A 14118-nucleotide genomic window follows, 5' to 3' on the forward strand; every position below is an offset into this window, starting at 1 on the left:
ACGTACATGAAACATTTCAGTAATCTATTATATACGCTAAATAAGTTTGAAGTTTATTAATTTTTTTGTAAGAAAAAAATAATATAAATACATCATTAACATGTAAGGAACACTCCACTTGTTCATATTCAAAAACCACTTGTGGTTCATTATTAATTTAAAAAGCAGTCCTAATTTCAATTAGAAAAAATGTTGAATGGGAATAGAAAGATGGTTCATCCACTTGAGACAGATCCTCCAATATTTACCTGCTTCCTATTCTAACCCTAACTTTCTAAATATCTGGTAGTTCTCTTTTGTTTTTAAAACACTTCCCACCTGGTGAAAAAATTATTGTAAACAAAAATAATTTTGGTCAAATGAATTTTACATATAGAAAATGATTTAATTGCTTAACATATATATGTATACGGTATGTGCAACGAGAAAGATAGATTTATATATGTAAATGTAATAATCTTGATATACTATTCAAACCTAAAAAGTAAATGAATTACATGATCGACAAAAAAATGGGGACAACTTTGAGTTTTGTTTAAAATTTTTTTTTTTTTTTGAATAACTGAGTTTTGCTTAGAACAAACGTAAAGAAGATGACTCCTACTCCGTTAGTTATATTACGGGACCACTTTTAGTAAAGGCCACGTGGGACAGTATTAAGCACGCCAAACTCGTGCATCAAATCAACTTACTTAGTGAGCGTGAGACCCTATGGTCAACCAAACGGCAAAGGCGGTTGTCTCACAAACGCCAAACTATACTAAACAAATTCAACGACGGTCCTTTATGTGGTGGCTACAGCTAGAACATCACCCCATAGCGTTCCAACATTAACGAAGCTCATAATTAACTGCGTCTGTTTCAGCGATATTTGCGCATAAAGATAGAGCGTATGATATTTTTGTTTTATCAAAAGTATTGTTTCAAAAGTAAATATTACGAACATAGTCAGCTGTAAGAAAATTGAAGTCAAAATTAACTAGTCTAAGACACAACTACTTTCATTTTACTTTTACAGAATAAAATAAAATAAAATAGTGAGTTTTGCGTATTTGAATGACTACAACATCTCATGCACATTAATCTCTCATTTTAATTACTTTTATAATCTCTTGGTGTATGGTGTATAATTGTATAATGTTGGCTGTGTGAATTTGTAGAAAACCGACATTATTTTTGTGTAGTATCTGACTTATCTTCTTTAAAATTGTTTTTAGGAGTAATATATTCAAATACATACTATAATGCTATTGCCTAAGCTGTAAACAAATTGTAAGTCCAACAACTTTGACTATAGTTAGTACTAGGTGACCTGTGCGGACATAAAAAAATTTAAAATATGAAATAAATATTATATAGTTTTTATAAGTAACAGATTTTACAACATAGTACCACCGTCTTTGGGAGAATTCATCAGTCATGAAAAAAAGCTGGTAGTCAATATTTGAGATGGACGAGAGGGAACACAGTAACGTCAGTATGAAGAGGCAGATATTGTGTGTACATATAATTGCAACGTCACAAAATATTTTATGTGTTTAAGAAGATACTTTCATTAAAAAAATGGAATAAATAGTGTATAGTTTTAGAAGTAACAGATTTTATATTATCATTAATTAGAATTGTATTGTATATGTGTCGTAATTCTTTATTTAGGTGAATAATATTATTTTTCCATAAATAATAAACAAACATTTATGTAGACATATTAAAAGAAAATATAATAAAATCAAAATATTATCCATAAATAATATAAATTATGAAGTACATTTCTCGATAAAGAAAGCAAATTCAATTAGAAACCTGCAAAAAAATTAAATAAATTTTGTAAGCAATTTGACGGGTTAACATTATTTGATAGATTTATAAATTTCTAAATTTTATTGAACATGAAACAATATTAAATTGACATACCGTCATCGGTCTCCTAACTCATCACAACCCATCTGGCAAATACAAAAAATAAATAATTGTAACAATTTATATATTTTAAAATTTGTATTTGAAAAAAGTAGATTAAAATTACGTACCGTGACTACGGAATATTCTGAAAATTTTGTTTGTAGACAACATTCAATGTTTTTGTCTTCGGCTTCCCTTCTTTACCAGTTATTAGGATTTTTAATCCAAATCTCGACTTAACTCTTGAAAGTGCAACTTTGCCTTGCATTTTGTAAGCATTTTATAAATTATTTTAAAATTATGATAAATTTATTCTTTAAACAACGATAAATAATTTAAAAATAATATTAATAAACATTTTTTGGATTTTGTAATATTTAAAATAGCTATTATATAATTTTATTCGAACACAGTTCATCAAGTAGAAGATAAAACTATTATAATTATCTTATATAAAATTTCGTTCATTTTATTTTATAGGTTATAAATATTAAAAGTAATAAATAAAACATTATTAGTCTTTCAATAATTTCGAGAATAGTTTCCATAAATTATTATTTGTAATATTCGTTAGATTATATGGCAAGTGATGTTAAACGTCAATAAGTTATACAATTCTTCCATATTTGGAAAACATATATATATATATATATATATATATATATATATATATATATATATATATATATATAAATGACAAATTAAATGGTAGAGCATGTAAACACCTGTTTTCTACCAGCGTGAGTTAAAACACCGCCGTATTTAAGAATCATAAGGGCATCTACAAGTCTTTATTCTTCGCCTTCACCATCCCAATTCAGCGGCTTCAGTTGAACCTTCCTGTATATCCCTGAGAAATTTTCTCCATGCGCTATTCTATAAGGTTCTCAGCTGTGAGAAAATGACCTCATGAATTAAATAAAAAATGCATAATGCTAGCTTACTTATAAGATAGTATATTCAACAAAAAAAATGATATAAGATAGTATTACTAAATGATACTATGTAATACTTTCCCGGACAATATTGAACAAAGAGAGAGAAAGTACTAAAGAACCTCTTCAAGAACTGCTTTAACTTGGCGAAGCTTCTCAGCATGTTCAATCAAGGTTTTCTGGATCACTATCACTCTCACGACCTGGTCTACATATAAAAAAAGGAAGACCATATTGTCGTTACCAGTATTCAACACATGGAAAAGATAGACCAAACATGCTTTTTGGAGACAAGACACAAAGAGTTGAGTTCAGGGTTCTAAAGATGAGGAGCCTTTGCGTCTAAACACATTTTTCTTAGCACACAAGCAGCATTGTCGTAATACCTTAATAGTATGAGAGGAGAGATTTGTGAATAATACTTTAAAGAATGAAAAGAGAATGTTTGTATTTTAAGACCTTGGGTGTCTCCTATATATATACAGTCGATTTATTCTCATATTAATGATTTTAATATTTTGCACAATAAATAATAAAATTGTTTAAAGAAAGATATTAAATGTGTATTGTCAAAAAATGATTTGCATATGATATGATTTTAACTTGCACAAATAATCCATATTAGAAAGGTAAGTTATTAAAAACAAACAACCTAATTAGAAACATTAAAATATTTTGTAAGGAATATAATAAATATGATATCAACATGCGCAAGTTTACCGTTTGAATAATAAAGAAAGTTTTTAATATTTGTCTTAATTCTAAATCTTGCCCAAGGGTAAACTAAATCGATAAAATTTAATGATTTCAACTTGCCCAAGTAATCCATATTGTGAATAAGTGATTTGCATATTTAATGATTTCAACTTGTGCAAATAATCTATATTAGAAAGGTAAGTTATTAAAAACAAATTTTGTCAATAAGTTATTTGCATAGTTAATGATTTCAACTTGCGCAAGTAATCCATATTAGAAAGGTAAGTTATTAAAAACAAACAACCTAATTAGTAGGGGTATGCACTTTACCCGATATCCGAAGTGGCACCCGAACCCGATCCGAAAAACCCGAACTGAAATCCGAACCGAAGTAGCAAAATACCCGAACGGGTATTGAATAAGGAGAGATTAGATACCCAAACCCGAACGGATAATACCCGAACCCGAATGGATATCCGAAGATAACCGATCATATGTATAATTAACCTTATATTTCTAGTTTACATCTTTCATTTTATATAAAATATTTATATTGATACTACACATACTTTAAGTTCATATGATATACATACAATTACGAAAAAAATGCTACTCACTTAAAATGCATGTCAAGTTTTTTATTTAAAAAATTAACAAAAAGTTACATCCAAAATTTAAAAAAAATAAATAAATTAATGCCTTTTTAGTTTTAAAATGTTATGTCCAAATCTATTAACTATTCAATCTATTAAAAAAAAATTAGTTAACTGAAAGTTATATTTTTAAATATAAGAAACTTGAGAAATAAAAATAAAATATCCGAACCAGATCCGAAATAACCGAATCCGAACTAAAAATACCCGAACCCGATCCGAAGTACAGAAATACCCGAACGGGTTCTACACCTCTATACTGAAATACCCGAAAATCCGAAATACCCGATCCGAACCCGAACGGGTACCCAAGGCTAAACTAAATCGATAATTATTATCCCCTAGTTATATATGGGCTTAATGAAATCGACAATAGTTTTGGGTTTGTCTACATAAGCGATTGATTAAAATAAATGAAAAAGAAAAATTCAAAAAAATAGCCCATAGAATTATAACGTTTTTCCTGAGAAGCTCTATATGAGTGCCACCTCATCAGAAATCACTAAAGTGACTTCTCTTTTAACGTATAGGGGATTTCCATTGACCTTGTTCACAAAATTCTATACGACACTGTTATTTGATTTTAGGGACAAACTTTTGTTTTTCCTTGGTAGACAACTCGAACCCTTCTTTTTTTTTTCCTTTTTTGCAAGCTACCTTCAATTTTGATTTGCTATAGAAAAGAGTTTAAATTTATCAAAACTTATCAGTAATATATGTATATATTAAAATGTGAGTTTGGATTCGACAAGTGTTTTTCAAAACTACCCTAACAAATTCAACTTTGGAATCTACTTACATTACATTTTTTTTAAAACTACCCTTAGAAATTCAACTTTGTATTTTTTTCTCCTTCCGTAGTCACATTTTGAACCAACTGAAGCCCACTATTTCTAACGTCAGGTCAACATCAACCTAAATGATCCAAACTAAAACCGGAAAGATTTAACTTGAGGTCACATTCCTATTTTTTATTTACACCCTAGGATGCATTGTGTCACTAAAACACGTTTCTTAGGAATTGAAGGTGGATCCTAATTAAACCTTAACTGATTTGTCCCATTCCAACCAGAGAATTGCCAACTAGCTTATCACTTTGGCGGGCTTTGTCCCTAGTCCTTGATCCTGAAATTTTTTTAGCGATCCAGATCAAACCTAGCAGATCTTGATAAGACCTATATTTACCACTTCATCACAACCATTAGATCTATCCCCAATCGACGGTCATATATCCCGTGTACGCTTTTCACGTGGAAAATCTTTTTCATCCATGTGTACACCTGATCTTGTGTACAACGACCACAAAATTTTATTGAACTTTGATGTATACATGTACACATTATATGGCATAGATAAACAAGTAGTACACAAAAACTATACATGTTGGTCTTACTTATATGTACACGAAGAAAAACACAATTTCAAACCAATTATTTCTCCTACTTCACATTACATACTTAAAACATTTAAAAACATTGTAATGTCATACATATTATATTACAACAAAAATTATACACACCCAAATTTTTAGCTTCTAAAATAGTTTTTGTACACATGTATAAATGTCCATTGCATCCCAAATCATGGATGTATACAAACTATCTGCATCTCACCCCATTGACGAATGCATATGTAAGTTGGTGATAAACCCCAGTTCTAGTGAGAGGCACACAACCTCTTCGCCTGACCCTCATGCATTACCGGCTCAAATCTCCTACACCAACAAAAACAATATATACACAGTGGCAGATCTAAAAAATAAATACAGTAGGTGCAAAATTTAACATATAATTAATAAAAATAAAAATTAATATTCTATTAAACTTGCAGTAAAAATCCAGCAAATATGATAAAAATAAGTTTTACAAAAAACTACAAAACAACTCTACGTACATTCATCTTTTGAAATCTTTCTATCACTTTATCATTTGAAACTGAGTCAAACAACTCATTTTCAATAAATCAAACTATACAGTCACTTAGAAACTGATCTTCGATTCGATTACATACATCTGTCTTCACTAGTTTCATTGCTGAAAAACATCTTTCGACACTTGCGGTAGCAACCGGTAAAGTTAAAACTAACTTTAGAAGCTTGTAAACCAAAGGATGTGCAATACGTTTCTGAGTTTTCACCATCAAACACGAAAGATCTTCAAGATTCTCCACATTCTTAAACTTCTCATCTCTGCGTATATTATCGATGTAGATTTCAAGTTGCAGCTCTAAAGATAAATTCTCACCAACTTCTCCTTGTCAAACTCATGGAATGAATCAATCAGACTTAAAGAAGCCATACAAATAAGTAGATCATTGGTTGCATCTGTAAAACGATCATTGAACTCTTGAATTTGCAAATCCAATTTGATGTTGGGAGTTTTCAAGGCTCCTAAGAAAAATGATGTAGTATAAGAGATTGTCGAACCAGTTCTGAGGGATATCAAAGCACCGAGAATGCAAGTACTAGCTTAATCTAAGTGCGATCAATGATTTAGATGGGTTTTAAGCTATGACTAAAACTAAAAAGCAATAACAGAATGATACTTTCTTGACTAAGGGAAAAGAGAACTCATGGGCATAGGGATTAGACCTTGGGTGATCAAGTTTCGAACTAAGGATGGCAAACGATCAATCAAACTATCAACCTTAAGCTTAGACACAATCCTAAACAAGCTCTATGTATAGATGAATGTTCATTTACTAACACATTTCAAACATCAAATGTCTTTGGTTGAATAATATGAAAGCAATCATTACTAACAAGTCTAATGGCCATCTTAGCACCTCTAACAACAAATGTCTTTGGCAAAGTGTGCTAAAAGCTAGAAGAGTTGTCTCAGGCATTTCATCGAACACCTTTTGGGTGGGAAATGCTTATAGATCAACTTTTGAGAGGCCAACTCAGAAATGCATTATGAATACTTCTCCTAGCAAGGATTAAGAATGATCTACACTAAAACATCCTAGTTCTAACCTAATCACCCTTAATCTCCCTAACCCATGAATTCAAAAGGTGATTACTCACTAATTTCCATGATTCCTCTTAAACCAATGTTGGATTTCAGATTAATCATGTAGAGAAATACAGAAAATAGATATGAAAACACAGAATTGCAATAACAAAGTGATCAACTGATTCAAAGAGATGAACATTCCAAAGGTTTTTGGTGGTTTTCTTAAGAACAAAAGATAATCTGCCTCCTATGGCTTACAGAGTATTAAAACATAGGTTTAGAAAATAAAAACATGCATAATAAAATGACCAAAAGGCCCTTGAGAAATCATAAGTTCGAGCAAATAAGAGACGCGCAGCGACCTCGGCTCGTCACTCCAACAAGTCGCTCCGGGCTTCGGGAGCGACCTGGATGGATCGCTGCGAGAGGTTGCTCCGGGTCCGATTTCATGTCTCCAAGAAGCAAAAGAGCGAGCGACTTCAGGGCGTCGCTCCAATGAGGTCGCTCTGAGAGGTAAGGCACAGCGACTTCACGGTGTCGCTCCGGTGAGGTCGCTCCCATGCGCTGCTCGTCCAATGATCACTTTAAACACTTCTTTTGAGCTCCAAATGCACCCAAATGTCTCCAAGAACTCCATGTGGTACTCCAATACCTGATAAGGACTCATATATGCAAAATGCAACCTAAACATGGCTAAATCCTAATCTATATGATCAAAATGCACATGGGTGAATGGATAAAACAATGAAAATATGCAAGATATCAATCCAGAACTGTGCAAAAATAGTTGACCTTATACTGATGCATATTGGTTATGTTGGTTCTCTTTCTTCGTCTCCTAGGATCAACAAAATCTTCTTCCATGATAAGAATTTCAGCATCGTGTTTATTACAAAAATAACAAACCTTAGCCATAAGCAATTCCCACCCATCATCTTTAAGCTTCTGTAATTCTTGCTTAGTGGATTCTACCAGTGACATAGCATTCAAAATATCTTGATCTTTCTGTTGCAAAGCCAATGACAAATACGCAGTGAACCCCAAAATCAGCAACATTAGATGTAAATAGAACGCACAATCAAATGCGTGAAAATATTTGAGAAGACCATATGCTTGATGTTTATTTACGTCTTCTACGCCTTCATCCTGGATATACTCAAGAACTTTAATGGTAGTAGAAAACAATTCTTCCAACCTTAACAATGTTTTGTGATGAGAACCCCAACGAGTATTTGCAGGTCTTGATAAAGAACGTTCCTGATTTTGTCATGTCCTAGTCTTAACATCACCGCAGCTGATTCTTTTTTCTAAATCTCCACGTTGAATTTCTCGAAACATATCCTGTCTCTTACAAGAAGCCCCAACAACATTCAACAATGTAGAAATCTTATAAAAAAATCAGCAATATCAAAGTGTTTTTTTGCAACTGCCACCACAACTAGCTGAAGCTGATGAGCAAAACAATGAACATAATATGCTGAGCTAGTTTCTCTAGCAACCAATGATCTTAATCTATTGAACTCACCTCTCATATTACTAGCTCCATCATAACCTTGCCCTCTCACATTTTTAATGTTGATCCCATATCTAACAAACAAATCATCTATAGCAGACTTTAGAGCTAGTAAAGATGTTTCTTTTACATGAACAACTCCAATAAATCTTTCTTTGATTGCTCCTCTTTTATCGACAACCCATAAAACAACACCCATCTGCTCTTTATGAGAAAAATCAGCAGACTCATCAACCAGCAAACCAAACACACTATGGCTAATTTCTTCCAAAATAGCTTGTCGTAGTTCTTCTGTAAAGGAATGGACAATATCTTTTTGAATCACTGGAGAAATCATCTGGTTATTTCCTGGAGCATTATTCAGAATAACCTTACGTATAGCATCATTTTGTTCTCCTGTGTATTTCACAAGCTCTAAGAAATTTCCTTTATTCACAGCCTCTTCTTTCTCAGTATGGCCACGAAAAGGTAATCCTTGTCGTAACAAGAATCTGAAAGCATTAATCAAAGCATTTAAGCGAATACGATATTCACTTTTCACCTTATCATCTTGCATAAACATAGCATGTACTATAGACTGATTTTGATTCATCAAATCCTAACATATCTGAGCAAAAATAATATGAGTACTATCGGGTGGTTTACCCATATGAGTAAGCAATCTATCTGGCTTATTCCAACTATTAATCCTTTTTTCACAAATGCATCACTTCCACCTTGTTTTCGTACCTCATCTTTAAATAAAGTAGCAATATAAATAAAATCCATTTTCTTTTGATATGCTATAATCGAGCCAACTACCATATTGATCGAACCAAGCTGGATTGAATCGTCTTGTTGAACCAGCTATCAATATTTCTTTAAATTTATGACCATAAGGTTGACATGGACCTTTAGTTAGATATCTAACCTTGTCTCTTTGATTTGTTGGATAATGCATTATGTCTTTCTTTTCACCGGGGTCAGATGGTAAATCATTGATATTGGTATCATGTATTGGAGGAGATTTTCCTTTGTCTTTCCTTTCACCAGATTTAGATGCCAAATCGTTGATACATAAGATACTTTTTTGAATATTTCTCCATTGAATTTTTCTGGAGAACAAAAAAAAAACTGTGTTAAACAATATAATCGTATGGTATGAATTTTAAAAATACACTTTGACAATTAAAGAGACGATAATGTCGACCAAGAACTTTATTATAATTTATCATCATCGCATCAGCATCAGTAGAAGAGTTTAATTTCTATAAACTATAATAGGTTACTTTAGTTTTAAACTTATATAATTAGAATAAACTATAGCAATGAAACATTAATAAAAGAACAATTTAACAAAGGCAAAAGGTTACCTTTTTCTCGAAGACGGCGACGAACACACACGTGAAAAAAAATTTGATTAGGGTTTTTTAATTTGTAAATTAGTTAAATAACACTATAATTATGTCGGTTTTCTAAAATAAATAAAATATTTCTGAAATGGGCTTTGGGAAATATAATTGAATGGGCTGTGGGTGCAAAAAAAAATTTTTTTTAATGGTGGCAATTTTTCTTTTATAACAAAAAGTTAATAATTTTTTTTTGTGGTGGCAGTTGCCACTTTCCTGGCCCATGGTCCGCTCCTGCATATACATGTCAATCTAAGTAAACTAGGATCGTGTACATACCACATACATCACATATTATGTCCTAAAGTTATCCATATACATGTTTATACATATTCCAAATTGTACATATACACTCGTGTACACATGTACACAATCCTTGTTATTCATATGTATACACGTGTTGGTGAACACTCTACCACAGTTTTGTCAAAACACCAAAACTAGCAACACATTTTGCACAATCTATAAGTACTAAGAATTCAACATATTCATGAAACATATGTACACAGACAGACAAACCGGTACTACTTTTGCAAAATATATAAGTGAATTGAAAGGCATAAGCATATACCAGTAGCTCTCAGAGCGAGAGAGCGAGAGAGAGAGAGAGAGAGAGAGAGAGAGAGAGAGAGAGAGAGAGAGAGAGAGAGAGAGAGAGAGAGAGAGAGAGAGAGAGAGAGAGAGAGAGAGAGAGAGAAAATTGCATTGGTGATTGTGCAAAAATGAGAGAGAATAAGTGGTGGAGGCTGGAAGGAAACTTAGGAGGGTCAACCCATAATTAATTATATTATAAGGTCAATTAACAAAATTTTATAGGGGAAAATTAACAAAATTTTGCAATATTTTTCAGCTTTTTAGAGAAATATACATGTACATTTTTTAAAATCAAAAATCCACCAGGGTCAACTGATCCCCTTGCCAACACACTGGCTCGGCCACTGGAGAGAATGTATCATTGTAGTGAGAAAGGGGAAAGAGCTGCATCAGCTCTAATGAAGGCGGAGGTCATCGACCACAACGACGAATGAAGGTGAAGGTCATCGGCTTCATCCTCTCGTTGTGCAACCTCTGTTACACAAACAAGAAACACAACAAGAATCTTAGAAAACTTGACAATCAAAACAAGAAACAGGAAATCCCAAAATATGAACCTCTGTTCAGAAACTATATATCGGAACCCTAAACCCAAAATCAGAAATCTCACATCGGCGCCCCCGAAACACATCAAGGATCTTAGAAAACTCGAAAATTACAGCCTTATCACGAATACAACCTCATACACAATGTAGAAACAAATGCGTTGGAGAGAAAGAAAAATGATCTAACCTTTGGCTTTCCCCTTTGATTCTCGCTTCTTTCTCGACAACATCATTTTCTGTCAGTTTCCGCCATATAAACGTCCTCCATCGGCAAGTTCGTTCGTCATCTTCTCCAACGGAACCGGGTCTGTGTTTTCATCTCAATAAAAAAAATTACCAAATGATAATTAACTTTTACATGGGCCCAACATAAAAAAAATCTATTTCAACTTTGTTTCGAGTCTATCGCCCAAAACTTGATCTTTTCGAAATTCAAATCTCCGAACGAGCCTAACTAGAAATAAATTGTCTATTTACCTAAGTCTCCATCTTTTGTTTAGTTTTTTAGGTCAAATGGGTCTTAAACCACAAAAAAAACTACCTCATTATCACATTGTGCCTCATGTGTAATAAAAACACATGTAAAGTGACCATTTATGTTAATAACTCCTGAAATCGTTTCTCCTATTTGTGTTAAACGAATTAGTGAAGATGTGACATCTGTTGTGGAATAATTGGTCAAATAATAATAAAGATAAAACGATTTTCTGTTTAAAAACATAAATGTAAGAGCATCCACAACAACAAATCCTTAACAATAAAACTTTAATAACAAATTATTATAATAATATGTGGAGTCCAAATATTTAAAAATATGTGTCACAATTGCCTCTTGAAGTTCCAATTTACGGATCTCTTTTCTGACAACTTTTTCACTGTGCGCGGATTCCACCGCCGCGTGGAAGCCGTCGATTGGCCAATTTTTTTTTTTAAATTCGGACGAGAAAAAAAAGAAAAGAAAAATATTCTAAAAGTTGTTGTTAAGGATTTGTTATTAAAGATTTGTTGTTGTGGGTGTTCTAATAAGCTTATTTTCGGTGGCTCTATTTTTGTGTGTGGTGTTTTGTAAATGTATTACTACAACAACAAGATAGTGTTTTCGAATTTTTTTAACCAAAATCTTTGAAAATAATTAGAAAATAGCAGCACACTAATAAACTGCTATATAATATTATAAATCATAATAATATATATTGATGAAATACATTTTCAGATACATAATCATTTTAAATATATATCAAACTCTACTCACTGTAGATAGTAAATAGCATGAGTTACATTTTTACTATAGAATTCGGTAAACATGAGATCTATTTATTATATAAACGACTGTATAACAATTTTTTTTCGTGTAACTTAACTGTATAACAATTCTTTATCAATATTAGTTTGTATATACGTATATAGTACATTATAAACATGAACTAATTGATCCTAGCTAGTAGCTGATGATAATCCTTTTTAGTTTAAAATGCTAATATTTTTTCTATAGAAACGGGAAAAAAAGTAGGCGGTTGGCTATGAATGATTCATCCAAAGTCATGCTTCTTTCTTTGGAGTTTTCTGAATTGATACACTATATGGTATTTCATATATTTGGATACATCCAAACTCTGCCATTTGCATTTAAAAGTCTATATACTATTTGTGCAACTCAAACTCATCATCTAAATTCATTTATTGAGTTGGAAAACTGAACAGTATTGAATATCCTACTGAACATCCACATGCATAAATGGATAGGATCCAGATGCAGAGTTAATATCTCGCATTCCTTCAGTAAGGAAAATAAAATATATTTCACATTCCTAATGGGTCATTTAGACCATACATAATGGTTTTAACACTCTTCATTTTTGACATCCTTATTTTTCCCTTTTTAACATTCCATATCATTTTCTTTCTCTTCCACATCATTCATTCAACACTCACTTCACTCTAAACTTTTACAATGGTTTTGTTTTAAAAAATTCAATACACTATCCCACAATTTTTAATTCATTTTTTTGTTTTTTATAACATACCAATTACATATTAATAATTAATTTTAAATAATATTTATTTTAAATTATTATACTAAGCTTATTTTTAAATAATACCAAATCAATATTAATAAAAATTCTATTAACAAAAAAGATTAAAAAACTAAAATAGTTGATTATAAGAAAAATGTCATTTTTCCTATATCTAAATGAAAAGAAAGTGATCTCTATTTATAGATTAAAAAAAATCTTGAATTTTGATATAATTTTTATCATTTTTAAATTATATAAAACATACATATGAATTATTTGGTGAAGATAAAAATAAAAAACAATCTATACAATCCATCAGTTTTTTTTTTAACTGTTGAAACTTTGTAACACATGTTGAAACTACGTAGATAATTGAAACTACGTAGATTAACCCAATTTATCAATACTTTCATTCATTGCAAGAGTTTTAACACTTCCATTATAGATGGTCTTACGTTTATACTCCTAGATAATTGAACCACACTTTTAAGCCTACAATCCGAACTAATCCATAGCAGTGATTTTTAAAATTATTTTGTTTGTCCTTTTTCGCTAATGAATGACTTATGGTTGCATGTGTTACAAAAAAAAAAGAGAATGACTTATGGTTACAACTAAAAGAGTGGTTATAACTTATAACTTGTAAGCATAATTATATACGTATACTATTATTAATCAGGTGAGATAATTTTAAATCAGAATCTTTTGATTCGACTGCGTGACAACTTCAAGTTCCGAATAGTAATAGTGGATTGAACGGTGCGAAACAAACGGTACAACTGCAATCAGGGGCGGAGGCAGCTTAGCGGGTGGAGGATCAGCTGACCCTACTTTTTTTTTGTAAAAAAAAATTTTTTAGATAAAATTTGTATAATTTTTGTATTGACCCCACTTAAAAAATAAATTTGACCCCACAAAAATAG

The 14118-nt window shown here is 31.5% G+C and overlaps 2 pseudogenes; both read right to left on the bottom strand.

The window, feature by feature from the left end:
- Window positions 1-4485: 4485 nt before the first annotated feature.
- On the bottom strand, window positions 4486-7030 carry LOC117126888 (annotated as a pseudogene).
- Window positions 7031-7300: 270 nt separating this feature from the next.
- LOC117127249 lies at window positions 7301-9303 on the bottom strand (annotated as a pseudogene).
- Between the last annotated feature and the right edge of the window lie 4815 nt (window positions 9304-14118).

This window comes from Brassica rapa, chromosome A01 (genome assembly GCF_000309985.2).
Source record: "Brassica rapa cultivar Chiifu-401-42 chromosome A01, CAAS_Brap_v3.01, whole genome shotgun sequence".
NCBI classification, from domain to species: domain Eukaryota; kingdom Viridiplantae; phylum Streptophyta; class Magnoliopsida; order Brassicales; family Brassicaceae; genus Brassica; species Brassica rapa.